Source organism: Balearica regulorum, chromosome W, assembly GCF_011004875.1.
Source record: "Balearica regulorum gibbericeps isolate bBalReg1 chromosome W, bBalReg1.pri, whole genome shotgun sequence".
Lineage (NCBI taxonomy): Eukaryota > Metazoa > Chordata > Aves > Gruiformes > Gruidae > Balearica > Balearica regulorum.
Genome location: NC_046219.1, coordinates 18,275,051 through 18,290,859, shown reverse-complemented (window position 1 = coordinate 18,290,859; position 15,809 = coordinate 18,275,051). Strand labels below are relative to the sequence as shown.

General features: G+C 45.1%; 1 long non-coding RNA gene across 2 annotated transcripts in view; it reads right to left on the bottom strand.

Annotated features, from left to right (window-relative positions):
- LOC142599229 (uncharacterized) overlaps positions 1-10,592 on the bottom strand; it is a 40,417-nt gene extending 29,825 nt beyond the window's left edge. The window contains exons 1-2 of one of the 2 annotated variants that reach the window (XR_012832851.1): positions 10,394-10,592; positions 9,286-9,483 (exon numbers count right to left, since the gene is read on the bottom strand). This is a non-coding gene — a long non-coding RNA (uncharacterized LOC142599229). Of the gene's footprint in view, positions 1-9,285; positions 9,484-9,892; positions 10,065-10,393 lie in introns of those variants that run through there. The other variant, XR_012832852.1, reaches the window with a different exon arrangement.
- Positions 10,593-15,809: the final 5,217 nt, after the last annotated feature.

Sequence of the window (15,809 nt, the reverse complement as noted above, 5' to 3'; positions counted from 1 at the left end):
CTATCATGGCTAAATCCGAAAATTTGGTTTAGTGGTTTAAATTTTCGAATGTGGGTTTTTATTGGCATAGCCACTGTGTTGTTTTTCTTGTTCTTGGTGTTTTTTACAGATTCTATGGTCAGCTATCTGACGAGTGCAGAAGATAGAGGCACATGTTATGGACACACTGTTACTCAATGGGGTTGTCATAAACAAAAAAGGGGGAGATGTGGAGAACAACGCTTTAGCTAGTAAAGGCAGCGTGGGAAACGAGCGATTTCGACCTATGCACTAAAGCAGCAAAAAACAGCGGTTCAAAGAAAAGATATGCACAGAACAGGCCTTGCATTCTTCAGTAGCTCGTAAATAACATGTGACTGGCCGAATCCAGGAGATAAGGAGCTGAGATCAGACAGCCAGGTGCCTGCCAGGTGCAAGAGAAAAACAGAATAGCAGATCTTGCGGGGAACACGAATCGGGTGATGATTGGGGAATAAAAGAGCCTCCCCTTTTAACAAGAAATACTATATAATCAGGAAATTCTGTAATAAAGTAGATTCTGTACTTGCACCCTACAGAGTCCGTGCCTGTCATACACCACAGATCACGAGATCATATGGTATGGAATACCCTCTTGGGCTCCATTTCTAAAAAGTAAGAATAAAGAATAAAAAGACTAATATTTCTAAAAGTGAGAATAAAGCATAGTTATTTTATATACTGTTAAATATTGATTCAAGAGCACTGAAGAAGTATACATAGGCAGCAGTACTGCTACTAATTTGTTATTCAATTGCTGTTTTATCCTTGATTGGCAATCCCGACATCCACAAATCCATGGGCCCTGATGGAATGCACCCACAAGTGCTCAGGGAGCTGGCAGATGTTATTGCTAGGCTGCTCTCAATCACCTTTGAAAGGTCATGGAGAACAGGAGAGGTGCCTGAGGACTGGAGGAAAGCCAATGTCACTCCAGGCTTCAAAAAGGGCAAGAAGGAGGACCCAGGAAACTACAGGCTGGTCAGCCTCAACTCCATCCCTGGAAAGATGATGGAACAACTTATTCTGGGGGTTATCAATAAGCACATGGAGGAGAAGAAGGTTATCGGGAGTGGTCAACATGGATTCACCAAGGGGAAATCATGCCTGACCAATGTGATAGCCTTCTACGATGGCATGACTGGCTGGGTGGATGAGGGGAGAGCGGTAGATGTTGTCTACCTTGACTTCAGCAAGGCTTTTGACACCATCTCCCATAACATCCTCATAGGCAAGCTTAGGATGTGTGGGCTAGATGAGCGGACAGTGAGGTGGGTAGAGAACTGGCTGAATGGCAGGACTCAGAAGGTTGTGATAAGTGGCACAGAGTCCAGTTGGAGGCCTGTATCTAGTGGTCTGCCCCAGGGGTCAGGACCAGGTACAGTCTTTTTCAACATAGTCATCAGTGACCTGGATGAAGGGACGGAGTGCACCCTCGGCAAGTTTGCTGATGATACAAAACTGGGAGGAGTGGCCAACACACCAGAAGGCTGTGCTGTCATTCAGTGATACCTGGACAGGCTAGAGAGCTGGGCAGAGAGGAACCATATGAAATTCAATAAGGGCAAGTGTAGGGTCCTCCACCTAGGGAAGAACAACCCCAGGCACCAGTACAGGTTAGGGGCTGACCTGCTGGGAAGCAGCGCTGCAGAGAAGGACCTGGGAGTCCTGGTGGACAACAAGCTCTCCATGAGCCAGCAATGTGCCCTCGTGGCCAAGAAGAGACCGTGTGGTATCCTGGGGTGCATTAAGAAGAGCGTGGCCAGCAGGTCGAGGGAGGTTATCCTGCCCCCTACTCTGCCCTGGTGAGGCCACATCTGGAATATTGTGTCCAGTTCTGGGCTCCCCAGTATAAAAAAACAGGGAACTACTGGAGAGTGTCCAGCAGAGGGCTACGAAGATGATTAGGGGACTGGAGCATCTCTCATATGAGGAAAGGCTGAGCGAGCTGGGTCTGTTTAGTCTGGAGAAGAGAAGACTGAGAGGGGATCTTATCAATGCTTATAAATATCCAAAGGGCGGGTGTCAAGAGGATGGGGCCAGACTTTTCTCAATGGTGCCCAGCGACAGGACAAGGGGCAATGGGCACAAACTGGAACACTGGAACAGGTTGCCCAGAGAGGTTGTGGCAAGGGAGACATAATCCATGCAGGATATTGGGCAGAAACATCATTAAACCAGTTTTACATATTCTTGAGTTTTCTAGCTATCAGGCTATGCATAGTGCAGGACAAAGAAAAAGTAAATTCTGATTTTCATACACTCAGCTCACATCATAAACTAGAAGCAAAGATGCCCCCATTCCTCTCCCCCCCCGCCTTTTTTTTTTTTTTCCTCCTGAAAATACCTTGTCCTGGCTTTGGCTAGGATAGAGTTAATTTTCACAAGGAGCCAGGACAGGTGACCAAAGCTGACCAAGGGGGTATTCCATACCATGTGACATCATGCTCACCATAAAAGCGAGCTAGCTGGGGAGGGGCAGCCTCATCAGCAGGTTCAGTATATTCTAAGTACTGTTGTTATTTTCCTCTCCCTTTAGCTGTCCCAGTAAACTGTCCTCATTCCAATCCAGGTTTGCCTTTGTCTTCCCAGTCTCCTCCCCATCCCACCTAGGGCTCAACCACAACAGTCCTTTTTGGCACCCAACATGGGGCACAAAGGGTTGAGATAATGACAGAGCAGACCCGAGCATGTTAATAACAAAGTTGTGACAAACATTTGTAATGTTACTTAAACAGTTGCTGGTCACAGTGATGTTTTATTTGGTCATATGGCTGTGATAAGTGAACCTGTACTTCCTGTATGTATTCCCAGCAGCACTGTTTATCACCTCTGGGAGAGGGGTTCATATTCTTATATTATTGTACAGCGTGATATCGACTTATGATAACATCAGTGGCCATGAGCCTAAACTGGTATTTGTACGTGGCATTTGTGTCATGCCCCTACCTTGGACAACATCTTTCAGAATTGATTAATAATTGCACTCAATCTATGGGGAAAACAGGGGGGGGATACCTTCTCCCACTCTTTCACCTCCCCTTTTCCCTTTTGGTTGGTTACAACAATTTTTGAGAATTTTGAGTACCCTTGGAATGTTCAGGCCAGTATGGTCCTATTGCTAGGTCTCCTGAATGTTTTTCAAGTCCTGTTCAGGGTTAGCAAAAATTGTTTTAAGAACACCACCCAGGGATCTTCCCTGAAGCTGAATAGTCAGGGCTGGCATGGCATGTGGGAGAGTATGGGTGGGTATCTAGAGACTTTCTCACCCCCAATGGTTTGGAACTTCACTCCTGAACAACTGCAAGACCCTGATAAAATGGTAGAATATTTGAAAGGAAAATGCTGTGGCTATTCCAAGGAGACACAACTTACTGCACTGTGCTGGGGCCTGGCCAGTATCTACCAAGCACTACTTGACAGTAGGCAGTGTCATCAAGGGAAGAGAGGGAAAACAGACCGACAGGGATGGCAGATACCCAAGCCCCGGCAACAGGCACTGTAGCCGAGCCAAAAGATCAACCCATACCAGTATCACTCGCTTCTATACACAAAAAGAAATACAAAGAAATCTGTTTGCTTAGTGAAAGATGATGATGAACCAGGTCCATCACGAGAACAGGAAGAAGAGCCAGAACCAGAAGTGATCACCCAATCCCTGTCCCTGAGGGAGCTGCGAGATATGAGAAAAGATTTCAGCTGCCTTCCAGGGGAGCACATCATTACCTGGCTGCTCCACTGCTGGGATAATGGGGCCAGTAGCCTGGAATTAGAGGGCAGGGAGGCCAAGCAGCTAGGATCCTTGTCTAGGGAAGGGGGCATTGACAAGGCAATTGGGAAGAAGGCACAGGCCCTCAGCCTCTGGAGGAGGCTCCTGTGAAGCATGAGGGAAAGGTATCCCTTCAGTGACGATGTCATATGTCAGCCAGGCAAGCGGACCACCATGGAGAAAGGTATCCAATATCTGAGGGAATTAGCTCTGTGGGAGATGGTTTATTATGACCTGGACAACATGCAGTTGCCCACAGACCCCGATGAAGTCCAATGTACCCGACTCACATGGCAGACATTCGCATGGAGCACACCATCATCGTACACCAACTCACTGGCAGTAATCGACTGGAAAAGTGAAGAGGCACCAACAGTGGATGAAGTGGCTGACTGACTCTGGGAATATGAAAAGAGTCTTTCTTCCTCCCTCGTCTTGGCTGTGGAGAAACTGTCCCAGGAGGTCCGGAAACTCAAAGATAATAGGTCCTACTCCTCACCTCTACAGACCAGTATTTCAGCTATTAGGAGGAAGCGTTCCTCTGCTCCGGAGAGGGGATATAGAGCATACACACCACAAGGTATCCTGTGGTTTTATCTGCGTGACCACAGAGAAGACATGAGGAAATGGGATGGAAAAACCTACCTTGACCCTAGAGGCATGAGTATGTGAGCTGCAAGGCAAAACAGTCACAAAAGGGGATTCTTCCAGGAAAAATGCCACTCCTGTTTCCACCGGGCAGCCCCCCAGACCAAGTGGAAGGCCAGATCACACTTCTGATCCTCTTGAAGGGACCTCTAAGTCCTTTTTGCAAGAAGTGAGTAGCGAATATGATGAGCAGGATTAGAGGGGCCCTGCCTCCAGCCAGGTGGAGGAAAGGGACAATAGGGTTTATTGGACTGTTTGGATCTGATGGCCTGGCACATCAGATCCACAGGAGTATAAGGCCCTAGTGGACACGGGTGCACAGTGTACTTCAATGCCATCGAGCTATTTCTGGAGTGACAGGGGGATCCCACCAGTTGACTCTGTTGGAGGCTGAAGTGAGTTTAACTGGGAATGAGCGGGAAAAGCACCCCATTGTGACTGGGCCAGAGGCTCTGCACATCCTTGGCGTAAACCCCTCTCCGAAAGTAGTATTTCAAGGACCCAAAAGGTTACAGGTGGGCTTTTGGAATAGCTGCCTTGGAGATGGAGGAAATTGAACCATTGTCTAGTCTGCCTGGTCTCTCAGAGGACCCTTCTGTTGTGGGGTTGCTGAAGGTTGAAGAGCAACAGGTGCCAATTGCTACCACAACAGTGCAATGGCAGCAATACCGCACTAACAGAGACTCCCTGGTTCCCATCCACAAGCTAATTAGTCAACTGGAGAGTCAAGGAGTGATCAGCAGAACCCCCTCACCCTTTAACAGTCCTATATGGCCAATGCGGAAGTCCAATGGAGAGTGGAGGCTGACAGTAGACTATCGTGGCCTGAATGAAGTCACACTGCCCATGAGTGCTGCTGTGCCAGACATGCTGGAACTTCAATATGAACTGGAGTCAAAGGCAGCCAAGTGGTATGCCACAATTGATATAGCTAATGCATTTTTCTCCATCCCTTTGGCAGCAGAGTGCAGGCCACAGTTTGCCTTCACTTGGAGGGGCATCTAGTATACCTGGAATCGACTGCCCCAGGGGTGGAAACACAGCCCCAGCATTTGCCAAGGACTGATCCAGACTGCACTGGAAAAGGGTGAATCTCCAGAGCACCTGCAATACATTGATGACATCATTGTATGGGGCAACTCAGCAGAGGAAGTCTCTGAGGAAGGGAAGAACATAGTCCAAATTCTTCTGAAAGCTGGCTTCGCCATAAAAGGAAGTAAGATTAAGGGGCCTGCACAGGACATCCAGTTTTTAGGAATAAGATGGCAAGATGAGCATCATAAGATCCCAATGGATGTGATAAAAAAAAAAAAAAAAAAACACAACAGCCATGTCTCCACCAACCAACAAAAAGGAAACACAGGCTTTCCTAGATGTTGTGGGTTTTTGGAGGATACATATTCCAAATGATAGTCTCGTGAGGCCTCTCCATCAGATGACCCGGAAGAAGAACAGTTTCAAATGGGGCCCTGAGTAACGACAAGCCTTTGAACAAATTAAACAAGAAATAGTTCATGCAGCAGCCCTTGGGTCAGTCCGGGCAGGACGAGATGCAAAAAGCATGCTCTATAGTGCAGCCGGGAAGAATAGCCCTACCTGGAGTCTCTGGCAGAAAGCACCAGGGGAGACTCAAGGTCAACCCCTAAGGTTTTTTGGAGTCAGGGACACAGAGGATCCGAGTCCCACTACACTCCAACGGAAAAGGAGATATGGGCAGCCTACGAAGGGGTTCGAGCTGCTTCAGAGGTGATTGGCACTGAAGCACAGCTCCTCCTGGCACCCCGACTGCCAGTGCTGGGCTGGATGTTCAAAGAGAGGGCCCTCTCTATACATCATGCAACTGATGCTACATGGAGTAAGTGGGTTGCACTGATTACACAGCGGGCTCAAATAGGAAACCCCAATCGTCTAGGAATTCTGGAAGTGATCATGGACTGGCCAGAAGGGAAAGATTTCAGAATGTCGCCAGAGGAGATGATGCATGCTGAAGAATCCCCACTGTATAATAAACAGGCAGAAAATGAGAAGCCATATGCCCTCTTCACTGATGGGTCCTGTCGCACTGTGGGAAAGCATCGAAGGTGGAAGTCTGCTGTATGGAGTCCTACACGGCGAGTCACAGAAGCTGCTGAAGGAGCAGGTGAATCGAGCCAGTTTGCAGAGGTGAAAGCCATGCAGCTGGCTTGAGACAGTGACGAGAAAACTGGCCAGTGCTTGACCTATATACTGACTGATGGATGGTGGCAAATGCCCTGTGGGGGTGGTTACAGCAATGGAAGCGGAAAACTGGCAACGCAGAGGCAAACCCAATTGAGCTGCCTTATTGTGGCAAGATATTGCTGCCCGGCTAGAAAAGCCGGTTATCAAAGTATGTCATGTAGATGCTCATGTATCCAAGAGTCAAAATAATCAGCAGGTGGATCAGGCTGCTAAGATTCAAGTGGCTCGGGTGGTCTTGGATTGGCAACATCAAGGTGAATTATTTATAGCTCATGGTGTGTCCATGACACCTCAGGCCATCAAGGAAGAGATGCAACATATAGATGGGCCCATGATCGAGGGGTGGACTTGACCATGGACACCACCTCACAGGTCATCCATGATTGCGAAACATGCGCTGCAATCAAGCAAGCCAAGCGATTAAAGCCTCTCTGGTATTGAGGACAATGGCTGAAATATAAATATGGGGAGGCCTGGCAGATTGACTACATCACACTCCCACAAACCCGCCAAGGCAAGCAACATATGCTTATGATGGTCCAGCCACCCGGTGGTTGCTTTGAAACATATCCTGTGCCCCATGCCACTACCCAGAACACTATCCTGAGTCTTGAAAAGCAAATCCTGTGGCAACATGGCACCCCAGAGACAATTGAGTCAGACAACGGGACTCATTTTTGGAACAACCTCATGGACACCTGGGCCAAAGAGCAAGCCATTGAGTGGGTGTATCACATCCCCTATCACGCACCAGCCTCTGGGAAAATTCAACAATACAATGGACTGCTAAAGCCTACTCTGAGAGCAATGGGTGGTGGGACCCTCAAACATTGGGCTACACGTTTAGCGAATTCCACCTGGTTAGTCAACACTAGGAGGTCTATCAATCGAGCTGGCCATGCCTAATCAAAACTTTCACATGCTGTATAAAGGGATAAAGTTCCCATATTGCGCATGAAAAACACCTTGGGGAAGACGGTCTGTGTTATCCCTGCTTCAGGCAAAGGAAAACCCATCTGCAGGACTGCTTTTGCTCAGGGACCCAAATGCACTTGGTGGGTGATGCAAAAGGATGGGCAAGTCCAATGTGTACCTCAAGGGGATTTGATTTTGGGTGAAAATAGCCATTAAATTAAATTGTATAATGTTAATTGCTAAATTACCCTGCCATTGCATGCCAGCATTGCTACAATTGCTATATGCTGTGTCAATGGTATTAGAGTAAGAATCACCCAAATTAACAAAGGATGAACTTTGATCAAACTGAGCAAAGTGCAGCAATGATGGAACCAGAACTGACTTTAGCAACCAGCACCCAGCAACTTCCTTGAAATCAACATTTTCAATGCACAGGCTGCAAGCGTGGACAACGCCAGATACACCAGCCGCAAGCTCCGTACGCGGCATGCAACAAAATCAAACAGCACACATCACTCCTGCCCTGAGAGACTGTCATGACAGATGGAGCCCAAAGCCATGGACTAAATGAACTCAACGGACATTTTAGAGGGATGGCCCATAGACTAAGGGAATGATATCTGTGCATGCATATGTGTGTGTATATATATCTCTCTATATAAATAAAAGATAGCAAAAGTGGTAGTGATTAATTGGAAGTGTAGATCTGGGCATGATGTAGATGGTATAGAGAAAGGGGTGGATAACATCTTGGTTTTCAGCTGGGATAGAGTTAATTTTCACAAAGAGCCAAGACAGGTGACCCAAGCTGGCCAAAGGGGTATTCCATACCATGTGACATCATGCTCACCATAGAAGGGGGCAAGTCAGGGAGAGGCTTTTTTTTTGCCCAGCTCCAGGACAGTCTGAGCATCTGATCGGTCATCAGGTCGGTAAATTGCCTTGTGTTATCACCCATTTTGTATATTCTGTTATAAGTAGTGTTGTTATTTCCCTCTCCCTTTGCTGTCCCAGTAAATTGTCCTTATCCTAACCCACAAGGTTTACCTTTGTCTTCCCATTCTCCTCCCTATCCCGCCATGGAGGGGAGGGGTGAGTGAGCAGCCGCATGGTGTTCAGCAGCCAGCTGGGGCTGAAACACGACATACCTGAACCTGTCCATTATCTGCACTAAAATGTAATCAGTACAAATATACCAACACACCCTACATGTAAAGATGCAGATCAAAAGTTCGTCGATGTGGTACAACATAGAAGTTTCCTGAACAAAGTTGGGGTTTTTTTTATGGGATAATTACATCTACATATAGTCATGCTTGCATATGCTCTCTGTGAGGGCTCTATTTTCCCCTGCATGCACACAAAGAGTTACACTACCAAAACTTGTGGGGAACTCAGGCTTTTAACTAAGAAAAGCATTTGTTTAAATACTCCCTTCAAGCAAGGTGCCAGCAGGAGCTCTGACCACCTACCCTGAAAGGTTATTTGGATCCAAAATATTCATAATAAACACAAACACCTTCTGCATAAGCCCTTTAAAACCAGTGTAAAATTGTACTGCAACTGACTGACTCAAGTAAGCTGCTGACATCATTTAGGAGTGTTCTTTTTATTTTAAGTCTTTTCTGTACTAACACATATCTGAAAGAAAAATTCAGGCTATCTTCAAGTTTTAAAATAAAAAATTATTTACAATAGTTTCATCAATTTACCTGGCTTTGGAGCTGCCTGAGACCTGAGCATCTGGTGGGTTTTAAACATTCGTAAACACGGCATCTTTGCAGAATGCACCTTAGGTGGTAACACACTGCCAAAAACAGTAGTTGAGTACCCACTAACAGCAACACACAGAAGGCTCGCCGTTTCACCCAGACCTCACAACAGACTCCTTGCCACATATAGAATTCCTGCTGCACATGTAAAAACAAAGCAAGAATTATTAATGATACAAGACAGAAGGTATGTAAACTCAGCAGCTTAAGTCCAGTCAACTGACACTAGCAACAAGATGAGCATTTCTCCCTACCTTTTCTTTTCAGCTTAAAAAAAAAAAAAAAAAACAAAAAACCCTACTATTTTTCCAAACTGAGTAAGGCAAATATCAAACTAAAGCAGTAAGCCCATGAGAGAACTAACATTATAAGTTGACCTACAGATTAATAGTTCTGTGACTCTCTCTACACCATTGCTTTAACAAGCAACTCTAACAAGTTAAAGTCTCCTGCACCCAAAGGAACCAGACAAACAATCCAAACCCCAGCCAGAGCTCCCAAAGGAGTCACCCTGAGCAGGACAGCAGCTTACAAATGTCAGACATACCAAAGCAAGCACTCGGAGTGGGAAAGGCACCACCGGGAAAAGCAGAGCGCCAGGCAGAGAAGCTGGTTCACGCTCCCCGCCAGCTGCCAGGCCGCCCTCGCTAGCAGGTGGTTACTGACTACCGGCGGAAGGAAGGGTTCTTCACCCATAATCCCACCAAGTTTATGGAGGCACTAACGCGCTGTGCTGTGCTGTGCTGTGCCGTGCCGTGCCGTGCCGCCCCGCCCCTCCCCTCCCCTCCCCACGGTTCACGACGACGGCGGCGGCCCACCGCTCCCCGCCAACTCGGCCCACAGGCGGCGGCAGCCCCGTTTCACTCCCGCCGCTATTTATAGCCCACGGCCACTAACTCACCTTAGGTAGGCAGTTCACCCTCAGCCGCTCCTCACAGCCGCAACGGCCGGCAGCCATCACGCCCGCTCAGGAGGAAGCCCAGAGCCACGCGACCTCTCCACCCCCTACCTGGGAGCGCTCCCAGGGGTCTCTCTCCGCACCGCCTACCTTCTCCACACGCCTGCCTACCCTTCGTTTCCGCCGCTCCCTGGGTGCTGCGAAAGTGAAACACTACAGTCTTCTCCTCAACAACGGCCAGGAGCGTTTCCTCGCCTGTACCAGGAAAAAGTGAAAGTGCCCGTTCCACACACACCCCGCCGCACCACAAAAGCAACACACTCAACAACCCTATTGCGGGACTGACCGACCGACCGACCGACCGACCGACCGACCTTGGGGCGGGCGGGCGGGCGGACTCGGCCCCCTGCCCGCAAACCTGGAAGGAGCGAGGGGAACGCGGAGGTCGGAGCGGACAGGTCGTGCGGCATCTCCCTCCCCGCTCTGGAAAGGGGCGGTGGGGGTGCCCGTCACGTGGCATCAGCGTGCCACCAGCGGCTCATGCTCATGCTTCAAGCGCCCTCGCGTGCAGGGGAGGGGTAGACCGGCGGCTCTCTACAATACGGGAGGATAAAAGAAAGAGGAATTCTTGCAACTGTATAAATACTAATATATAAATCGATAAAGAGAACGTGCTATTAAAGAGACAGTTTACAGAGAACAGCTTGTCAGGTTGCCTACACTATTGCTTGTATATGTTGTCCTATTTCACGCAATCTATAATTTCTCGGTATAAATTAGGTGCTTTTTTATTTACATCTATGCAACTGTTTATGCAAAATATGCTTTGCCTGAGGCATTTTATGGTGTCATGCAGCTTCCAGGCTCACAACTGGTGAACTATGACTAGAAGTGAAGTTAAGCACTGAAAATGTGAGTCTCAGAGTGATTAATAGGATGCCCTACTACTAAATGTTCAGGAGACTACCATGCTTTTGTCACCGAAACTGGGGAATAAAAGAAAACTCCTTAACACCAATTTAGCATTAAGAAGCAGGCATTTCCTTTTATTGCAGCGCTGGGTGTCAGGAGGATAGTTCCTCTAATCAGGCACACCTAACGCTGGTTCTCTTGTCATATTTATACACAAATGTTACAAAGATTACAAAGTGGTACACTCCCTATTACAATAATTGGTTCCTATTTCTTCACCTAGTGTGCAAACTAGAACACATGCTCGGTTCCTTTCTCCGCCTCTATCTTTTGAGTAGGGGGTATCATTTGGGTAGGGGGCTTATGGGTCAGTGGTTGTGGGGACCCTGGCCCAAGTTACCTTTCCCCTAGTTTCTCAATACTTCGGTGTTGGTAATTGTTTGCTATATGCCTCAGGAAGATAAGGATGCTCCTGGAGGCAATTAGTGTCCTCCCTGTCTGAAAAGTATGTATATAAGGACCTTGAAGTGTCTTATAGCTCCTCCTTTTTATCATGATGTGTAGCAGGTGCTCATTCTAAGAATTGTTAGCCTTCTTCCTAAAGTAACAATGAATAGTTTCTTATCACATATAAGTAGGCCTTCGTTACAGGCCTATCTTTTTGCTACACTTTTAAATAAATTTGTGAGAAAGATTCCATTTAGAGTTACGGCTTATGTTCTAATATGTGCTTTGTGTTTTGGGCTCGGTAACCATTGACTAGTGTGACAACATGCCTCATGAGTATGATAAGGATCAATATAATTCCAATTATTAATAATATATTCTGTTTTAAAGGTAGAACCAGCCCTCTCCATCTTTCTAATTAGAAATATTTTGTCAGCATAAAAAAAACCCAGACATGTAAAAGTGCTTGTGTTCTGAATAGTGACAAAGTTGCAGTTTGTGGTTTCTCAGCACTGGGTACTGCAGGTGTGTGCAGTATTGCTTCTGAATTAAGTTTTAGACTATTAGGTAACACAGGATAAAGCAAGTAACTCCTCTAGTGGATATTTATAAGTGGTCATAACTACATTTGATGAAAGTTTTAATCCAGTTATTGGGTGCTTAGGATATGTCATGCTAGCTTAGCTATCTCAAGTTTTATGCTGTTTGATCTCAGAGGATTGAAGTAATTTACAGGACCTCAGCTATTCAGGCCAGAACATTCTAAGCAGATTTTTAGGCATTGTCTAAAGGGGTTGACTATTGTAGGTAGTATTTGGGGATTGTAATTTTGGATTTAACTGCCTGAAAGATTTTTTTAGGTGTCTACATTGGGGAGGAGAAACTGGGTTCCTAACCAAACACAACTACTCTCATGCAAACTTCAGTAGTGCATCTGTAATTAAAAGATGGATCTGCGATCACATTCCGCTCTACACAGTAAATAGTTGCCAAGCAGTCATTAAATTAAGATAATAAAGAATGTCTGCTAAGTGAAATCACATTTATGACCAAAGGTAAAAAGTTATCTGGTTCAATAATGATAACCTGAGACATTTAATTCTTCATAGGTATATAACTTAAAGAATGAGATTTGTTTTCTTGAAAGACTGGCATATTTAAGAGTAATGCCAGTATATAATGATGACTTTCTTAAAGCCTCAGGATCCTGAGACCAGTGATTGAGAATCTCAACTTTCTTTTCCACATTAATGTAAGCTTTTCATTCTCTTCCTGGTAAGATAAAGTCTACAAATGTGACCATGTTGTCCCAAAACAGGGTTCTTTACCCCCTGTGCAAAGAGCCAATAACACACAGAGCCAAGATATTTGTTTATTTCATGTCTGCACAGAGATGGGTGCTAGGTGGTCACTCCACAAAGCTAACATACCTTGGTTATCACACGGTAAGCATTTATACATTTCAAGTAACCGTTATCAGCACTTTCGTAACTACTTTTACAATCACACTTAGTTACCCTTGTTTTTATTGGTCCTTGCTAGGTCCCATCTCTGTTTAAAGCTAGAGCATCCTATTTTTTTACTACACATGCTCAGTAAGGGGTGGGTTTATGTGAGTAGGGGGGCTTTTTTTCCTCTAGAGGTGTGGTTTTACTATGCTAATGGAGTTAGTTCATCTAACTGAATCAAAAAAATTCACTCAATAGCCAATGTGACTATTAAGCAGGTATCCTTTATTGCAGCGCTGGGAGTCGCACCGGGATATTTCCATGAACGTGCGTCTCAACGAGAAACAAATTGTTCGTGATTTATATTACAAAAGAGTTTACATATTCATTAGGTTTCTGATAAATTTAATACATATTCATTATTATTCCGGGAACTCCTGAATATATGCTAATGTCCTGATACGTCTGCATAGTTTCTTTTTCAGGTGGTCGTCAGGGGTCGTCCTCCTCAAATCTTCCTCTTTCTCCTCTTCTTCAGTGTACAGAGTTGGGTGACCTCTTCTTCATTATCTCCATTTTGCAAGCTCAGCAACCTTGTTATCCATCCTGCCCAGGTGGTCCCAGGCTTGTTGGCATGTTGGGCCTCCCTTTATCGGGTTGCCTCAAACTTTGTGTCTTCTTCTAGTTCATACGCAAGGACTATTCCCTAATTTACGGCTTCTCTTATCCTGTTTCTGCATTCCAACTATTTTACTAATTGTTTTCTTTTGTACTGGAGCATGAGACAGGCGAAGCCTGAGTTTGTGGGGCCTGACTCAAGTATTGCCAAGTTATATTCTGATTTGTTTTTAAATTGTTCTACGCTAATTAGATTCCCCTATTCATTCCCCCCTTTTCATTAAAGTTGTGAATTCTTTCGCAAGAAGGCCTACAATACATTATCTTTTTGCGATGTTCTCTTAAAGTATTTCCCTGACTCTACTGCGTGTCTTATCTTATTTTGTTTCCAGTTCTCATATTCTCCTGAAGTTCGCCTGCTACACCAAAATGCACATTGTATTAATATACAAGTCAGGATTATCATCAGTCCTATAAGCAGGACAAAACCAAATAGCTCCCAGAGCCAGGTCGAATTAGGTAGCCACGAAGTTAACTTGTGCCAAATTTCTTCAAAACCCCATGAGGTATCATCTTTAGTTATTTTATGCAATACTTTGCTTTGTCTACGGATTTCGTCTAAATCTGTGGAGATTCTACCGCTTTGGTCTATGTACATACAACAGCTTATATTTATGGTTGCACAAACACCACCTTGTGAAGCTAATAATAAATCAAGGGCCATTCGGTTTTGAATCACTTCTTTTGACAGACTAGTTATTTCAATTTGCAAGGCCTGTATTGCATCAATGGTTTTGTTCTCAATGTTTTCTATTACTGCTGAAATGTTCACTATAGTTTTTTCTAGTTCACTTACCCCTAGCCGTGGGAGAAACCACCTTACAAAACTATGGAACTTAGTAAACCTATCTGCTATAGCATTATGAGTTTTCTTTATCCTTTTGAGGGAAGTTGTTGTTCTTTCATCCTGTGGGTATAGTTTGTCAACAATGGTAATGTTAGGAACTAAAGCTCCAAGAGTACAAGCTCCTTTCCATCCTAGGGGCAATATCTTCAAAGCCAATGTACCACATAGCCAATACCATCCCATTCCTAATGGGACCGGGAGTCCAGTATAGTTCAACCTTTGAAAAACAGGATCAATCAATGTTATATTTAAAGAAATGGACTTGTTACATTTTGAATATTCTCCTACAAAGGTGCCCTTTCCTGAACTTACCAAACAGCTATTACTCAAGGTATAATTCGCTATCACATCTACCTTCCATTCCTTGTTCCATTTGGATTGGGAATCTTTTCTAAGGGTGGTGTTGGCCTAATAAACCGGATTTGTCCGGGAGACATTAGATGGAAGCGGAACTCCTATTAAGGATATTTCGTGGCTGGAATATTTAGGCATCTGGGTGCAGATCCAACAATCATTCTTATGTAAGATTTGGGTGATGTTTTGGACTAGAGAGAAGTGTAGATTTTGATTCCATCCTTCTACCTGATTGACATGGCTCAGGACTATTATTATTATCACGAGTAGTGTCCAATTGATCATAATGTCCTTTTTATTTTTATCTTAAGGGGTCATTGTGGTTCCACAGTCCATGATGCAGGGGCCTTCTTGATCCTTGAATAATGAATCCACGTGGGTTGTTTTTTGATGTTGATTGCAGTGAAGGTAGTCAAGAGCACTTGAAATGGTCCATTCCACTTCTCTTCCAATGGTTTACCTGTGAAATTCTTAACATAAACCCAGTCTCCGGGTTTAAAAGGATGTACGGGTTGATCTAATCCTCTAACTCATGTCGCTAGAACAGTTTGTTCGATTATATTTAACTGTCTCTGTAAACTAATTAGGTACTGATACAGGTATCCTTCACCAAATTAGGTAAGATCTTCCCCTGAATATTGCAATTGATATGGCCTCCCATATAAAATTTCAAAGGGGCTATTTTCTTTAGATCTCGGTTTTGTCCGAATTCTTAGTAGGGCTAATGGGAGGGCTTGATTCCATTGCAAGTTTGTTTCTTGACAAATCTTAGCTAGTTATTGTTTGATCAAATGGTTCATTTTTTCCACTTGGCCACTAGCTTGTGGTCTGTGAGGGGTGTGTAATTGCCAATCAATTATTGTTGCGGGTACCCCAAATC